We start from the raw sequence: 6,299 nt of genomic DNA, 5'->3' as shown, positions 1-6,299 counted from the left end.
GGATAACTCCACCACTGCAGCCTTCATCACATAATTTCGAGAGTCTTGTAGAAGACCTGTTTTTGAGGACTAGGGGTCCTCATAATTTGCTGTTCTATCCCGCACTGTTCCCAGCCACTAATGTGATTCAGATACATGGAAATATTAAAGAAATCTCCACCTAGTCACATTTAAAAAAAATAAGGGTTACAGGTGTGCAAGGATCACACATAGGTTCTCAGAAGAAATATCTTCTCTGATTCCATTGCATGCCTAGTATGTTGACTTTTCACATACATACCGCTGCTTTTTTTTTTTTACTGGCCTTGTCTCCTCCGTGCTTTGAATGAACTTCAGCTCTAATTTCTTACAGTGCTCCTTATGCTGCAGCTAATGCCACTTCCCTGTCATTAATTGCCTCGTTCATGAGCCCTACATGAGTGTCACTTTGTTGAGCTGCCAAGGTATGTAGGATATAACGCATCTAGCTTGTTTTCTTTTCCTACCCTCCTGGCCCTGAGCCAAAGAAATGCCATCACCTCATCACCTGCAGCTCTCCCTTCTAACATCTCTCATTTTAAATTAAATCTCACATTTTATTTCTCAGGCATGGCAAGAATTTTACAGCAGCAGCACTTGAAAGAGGTGGCTTTGACCATGCTAGGCAAGGACATGTGTCTCCAGATGCCCGTGGTCTCTTTGCTTCCTTTCTGCTGTGTGTGCATAGATGGACAAGCTGTTTCCCTGTGGATTTTGCACGGGCAAATACTGGGATAGGAGAAACTCTACAGAGCAATAGACTGAACCGTCTAACCTGACACTGCGGTGTCCAGCTCCAGGGTTAAGACACAAGTGACATTTCTTATACAATTTCAGTATGTCTTCAGCTTAATCTGACAAACGCTATTTAAGGAAATTTCAGGGTATTTTTGTCTGATTTGAGGGCCCCTGTGAACCTGGAGTGGGCAGAGTTTGTGCCACAGCTCAGCGTTACTCTTGCATATGCACACTGGCTGCTCTCTGGGCATTTTACCTTCTTCCTTGATAATCAAAGGCAAAGGCTTGAAATGAACTGAAGAGTGGACTACTGGTGACTGAGTTGTGTTGTTAAATTTTTAATGCAGAGGTCCAGGACTGGGCTAGACTGAACTTGGGTTTGGAAAGTTTTTCTGTGCCATGCTGGGCAGATATATGTTTGGATTCTCTTCTTGTTTATGTATTTTTCTTGGCCCCTGCAACTGCGTCTGCATTGTGATTAAAAAGTATTTAATTAACATACAAAAATAAAATTAAAAAGTGTAATAGTTATTGTAAATATAAAACTGTACCAAACCACTCAGGCAAACAGCACCCTGGGGAGTTGGTAAGCTTGGAAAAGCTGGAAAAATACAACTACAACTGTAACAAATTCTCCCAAGAGGGGTACAACAAGCTAGAAAAATAAAACCCACCATCTACTGCAGCCAACAACCACCCTGAGGGCACCGAGGCAAGGAAAATAAAATGCACACCCAAAGCTAAAGCAAGAAAAGTGCCTTTCCCCACACTTGCTCCCTGGACTGGGAGTGTGACCGGCCAGCAAAGCCAACTGGGCTTTTCCTGGGATTGCAGTGTTAGGAGATGTAGAGGTGGAGTTATGGCCTTTTGAGCCACAAAGCTCACGCCATGTAACAGCCAGCTGCTTCTGCCAGTGTTGGGTTGTCCCTGGTTCAATGTTTTGGCATCAGCCACTTCTTTTTCCCTCTGTTCTTGGGTTTTGGGTCTGGTGTGGCTCGCCCCTGTGCCGGAGCACTGTGGTGTGGAAGCCCCTGCAAGCAGCAGGGATGTGGTGCCCCAAATTCTTGCAGCCTGTCAGTAGGGAGCAGCGTCCAAAGAGATGTGTGACATGGAGAAGGCAGCTTGAGTAGTTGCGGTGTTGAATCCACCCTGTGGAGAGGGGCAGTATCTCCCCCAGGTACCCGAGGGCAACCTGGGGACTCCAGGTCAGACCCTCAAAAACCAGAGATTGTAACTTTTGCATGCCAGCAGCTCTTCCCTCGCTGCATTCCTGTGTTTTTGCTAGCTTTATTTCCAAATAGTAAGTTCTTGCTTTTCTGTCCTGGTAGTAAGTGGGATTAAAATGCTTGAACAGAATTAGCAAGTGAATATGGAAAACAGAGAGGAGGCTTAGAGTGGGAAACCGGGGTCAAGGAGATGGGCTTTGCAATTAGTCTTGCATGCTGTGAGGCTGGGGATTGTCATTATCTCGCAAAGACCCTGTCTTATCTTGAGCCCTTTGAAAGGGCTTTTCTTCCTGGGCCTCCCTGTCCTCCATGTCTCCGTTGGCCAAAGGCTCCTGGTCATCCCAGGGGACCACAACTGCTGGGCATGGGACCTCCCGGGTGCTGAGAGAGGGTGGGTGATGCAAGGGGCTGTTCATGGGGAGCTGGGATCAGTGTGGGGCGTGAGGGGTCCTGGCTGGCAGAGTGGGGGGGGGGCGGGGGGCGGGCTAGGAGGATACTTTGAATATGGAGGTGATAATCTGGAGTCCTCCTTCAGCTGAGACAGTGACCCCTTCTGTGGGCAGAGCAAGATTCAAAGCTCTCTCTGCCCAGAAATGCTACTGTCATATAATTTCATCTGGCTTTTTGTGTAGCCTGAAGGCGCACTAATGCATCTTTCTTAACTGAGTGATTTAAACCTCTCTAAGGTCTGAATACATAAACTCTTCTAAATTGCTATAGCCACATTTTTACTCCCTTTAAAAAACAAGTGTAAATTCCTCCTGGCCAGCCACTTTTTATGGATCCCTTCAGTGCTTTTGTGAATTGCAAGGTTCTTGGGCCCCAGCCACGAATATCAGGTTTGCAGCAACTGAATTATTTTCATGATTAAAGATAGTAAAGCATTTACAGGCTTTTTTTCATAGAAACCTCTCTTGGTTGCAGTTGTCCTGAGCTCTGTTGTATTTCACAGAAAATGAGATGGGAATTCATGCCAAAGCAAAAGGTTCATTTCAAAACCACAGTAGAATTGTGAATATAATGGCATAAGATTAGGCTTTATTTTTCTGCTGGTAGCTCTGGAAGCAGAGACCCCATCTTCTGTGCTCAGAAACTCCCTTTTAACATGAACAATGAGAAAACACGTCTCCTTCTGCCAGGGGAATTAGTGTGCCTTTGCCCTACAAAAAGGGACATTGCCTGCCTATGCCCAACCCTCTTCTCTCCACCAGATACGCTGGAAGTTATGTTGCATTTTGCATGTTCTTTCCCCACAGTCCCTGGACAGACTTTGTGCTTTTAGTTTATTTTACAAACTTTTCTGCAGACCTGGATGGTGGTATTGAAAAGCTCAAGGAGGCACCTGCATGATATCAAAGTACAGAACAGGTTGGGATGTGTGAACCAGCCTTGATGAAATAAGAACTGTCTTGGACTGCTGCCTGAAACAAATCAGTCATTTGATGTGACAAAACAGTGTGGTGGTTGATGTTGTCCCTGCCGGTATTTATCCCTGCAGCCTCGGGCATTTCCTGGTGCTGTTCCAGGCTGGAAGCTGATGTACCAGGTTCTGGAAAGCTCTTGTAGAAATAGCCAAAGCCCTGCTGTCTCCTGGGGCTTGACATCACCCTGTGGGAACCGAGCTGGTTCTGGGAAGCTCTGGAAAAGTATCCTTCAGATGATGTTGCATCCTTTCCAGACAGGTGTTAAACTTGGCCTTCCTACTATATGCTACTAGAAAGCAGAGATTTATGAGCCAACTCCATGATATATAGCGTTTGATCCTAGTCCTGATGGCTTGCAAAATCTTGGACCTTGAATTGTTCCTGATCCCTTAGCCTAGCGGTGCTGCGCTGGCATGGCTCCAGGGCAGAATTTAGCAAGTCCTGCAGCTCAGGCCAGTAAAACTCTGTAACTACTGACAAATGTGATCTTCCTTTGCTCCTTACCCTTCGTTTGCCCCATTTATTTTCCTGTCACTGAAATCCCTCATTACTCTCAGTTCAAGCCCTTCACAAACCTTGCTGAATTTCTGCAGCCTGGTTGTTGGTTGGTTTTTTGGTTTTGTTTTTTTTTTTTTCTTCAGGCTGAAGCTTTGGTCTGGCCTTATAATTACAGTATTATTACTGTATTTTTATCATTGTTAATTATTTTTACATGCTGAAATTGATTCAATATGCCTGGAGCTGCCATGCTGGAACATGCCTTGATTCTCTTCCAAGCTGGAGCCCTCGCGCACCAAACGTGGAGAGTTCCAATGGCTTTAAATCACTGTAAACCTCACTGAGTGATTTAAGTTATTGGAATGTATTCAAGTTTTTATAAGCCCTCAAATGTGAACCCTGCTTGGATTCTGGGTATGTACAGTGCAGCAGATCTAAAATGATTTGAGTGCTCGACATATTTTCTAAGCCCCTGGCCGGCTGGGGAATAATCAGGCTTGTTGGGCAGCGCACTGTGCAGGGACTTCATATGATGGGAACCATCACATTTTAAGGATGCTTCTAATTCCTTTAAATTGAAACATTCCTACTTCATTTAAGGGACTTGGGGTAGAGCTTTCTGTGTGGCTTGGAGGATCTGCAGCACCATAAAGTGTGTTTCATCCCGGAGCTGATGGATTGACTCCTGCGCAAGGTCAGTCTCAAGGCAAGCCATGACCACGTGACCTCTGGTGACAGCCCGGCAGAGTGTGACCTCTGCCAGGACCCCAGGAATGGGGTGAGCAGGGGTTGAACCCTCCTCTGATCTCTGGCTCAGGTCCTAAGTCCGAGTCAGGTGGTGTCCATCCTGATCCTTGCTTAGTGATGTCTGTGCACCAGAACAAGCGGGGTCCCTCGGGTGTGTTTTCTAATCAGGAGGGCAGCAGGGACATCAGAGGCCAGCAGCTGGATGTGCTGAAACTTTTAGCTCCTTTTTATTTTAAAAGGTCCTAAGTCAGGAAAAAGTTGTAAGAATGCAGGTGAGAAGGTGGCCATGAGATGGAGGGAGGAGACCAGGGTGGGCGTGAGAGCGAGCATGGCAGAAGGGCTCCCTCTCACCCTGGCTCTCAGCAGTACTTGCACATCATATGAGGCTTTCTTGGAACCCTGTCACTGGGGCCACCAAGTTCAGAGTCCCCACGATACCCGATGGAGCTCGAACACCTGAACTCTTCCAGTAGAAGCTGCAGCCTCCAGCTGTGCCGAGCATGGCTGGTGATGCTCCATCCACAGCTGGAGATCCCGTCTGCACCCAGGGTGAGCTGCAGGCTCGGGGTGCTGGATTGCAGTTCCAGCAGGCACAAAAGCAAGTGAAAATGCAAAATCTTCTGAAAGCTAAAAAAAAAAAATGCTCTCTGAGTAGAGGTGTTGCTGCAGAGCAGTGAGTCACAGCTCTGAGATGCTGACTTCAAGGGCGGGTGGACTGCAGACAGCAGAGAATCCACAGTTCTCCAAAATATTTACTCGTTTCAGGTTTCAGTTTTTATGGACAACTGCATAACATCTCCACTACAATTCCTTGACCTTGCAACCCAATAGCAAGCTCTTTTTATACGCACAAGTGCAGCTGCTGAACACATTGCCATAGTTTGGAGCTTGGCCTTGATGAATTGTTTAATTTGGTTTAATATCATTAGGTACGTATTGTGTGTATGTTAACCTGTGCAGTAAAACATCTAAGGTTTGTACCTGTAAGACTAATTCCTGCCGCTCCTAAATAATGTAAATAATGACAGCCTTGAGACCTGTGAGTGCTGAGGACCTTAGAAAATTCAGATGCTTTTAGTTCTGTGCCTGTATGGATCTAATAGTCTCAGTTTATTAAAAAAAGTAGGTTTTTTAACCGTAATGAACTAAATTTTGCCCTGAATTACCAAAAGTAACTGTAAATAAAACAGAAAACCTGAATTTACCCACCTATCAGTGAGGGCAGAATTAGGCCCATTATACTGCTCAAATCACATTTTAATAGTAAGAGATAGTTTTGTTAGTCGTCTTAATGACAGCGCAAACCCCAAACTACTGTACATTCAAGGAACAGCTTTTTCTATTTTAAACAACATATAATTCTCCTTAAAACCTCTTTTATTAAAAAGTTTGAAGAATAATATTAAATACATAAACAGCCATGTTAATTAGATTATATAGTTAATGTACATTGGAACTATGACTTATTGCAGAGTTACTGACCATGAAAGCACATTTTGATCATTTCAGGCTGTAATCCCCACTTAATCCATCCCCAGTCTGTCAATCAGTGGAATACAATCAGGATATTTATGATCGCATCAGACTAGAGATCTGGAAGAATTTAGCAACTTTGCAGAGCTGAATCCAGAAAAGAAGGGGGGAAAAA

The sequence above is a fragment of the Falco cherrug genome, chromosome 10 (assembly GCF_023634085.1).
Source record: "Falco cherrug isolate bFalChe1 chromosome 10, bFalChe1.pri, whole genome shotgun sequence".
In the NCBI taxonomy this organism is placed as follows: domain Eukaryota; kingdom Metazoa; phylum Chordata; class Aves; order Falconiformes; family Falconidae; genus Falco; species Falco cherrug.
The sequence above is the reverse complement of the archived record's forward strand: the minus strand, read 5'-3'. Positions refer to the sequence as shown.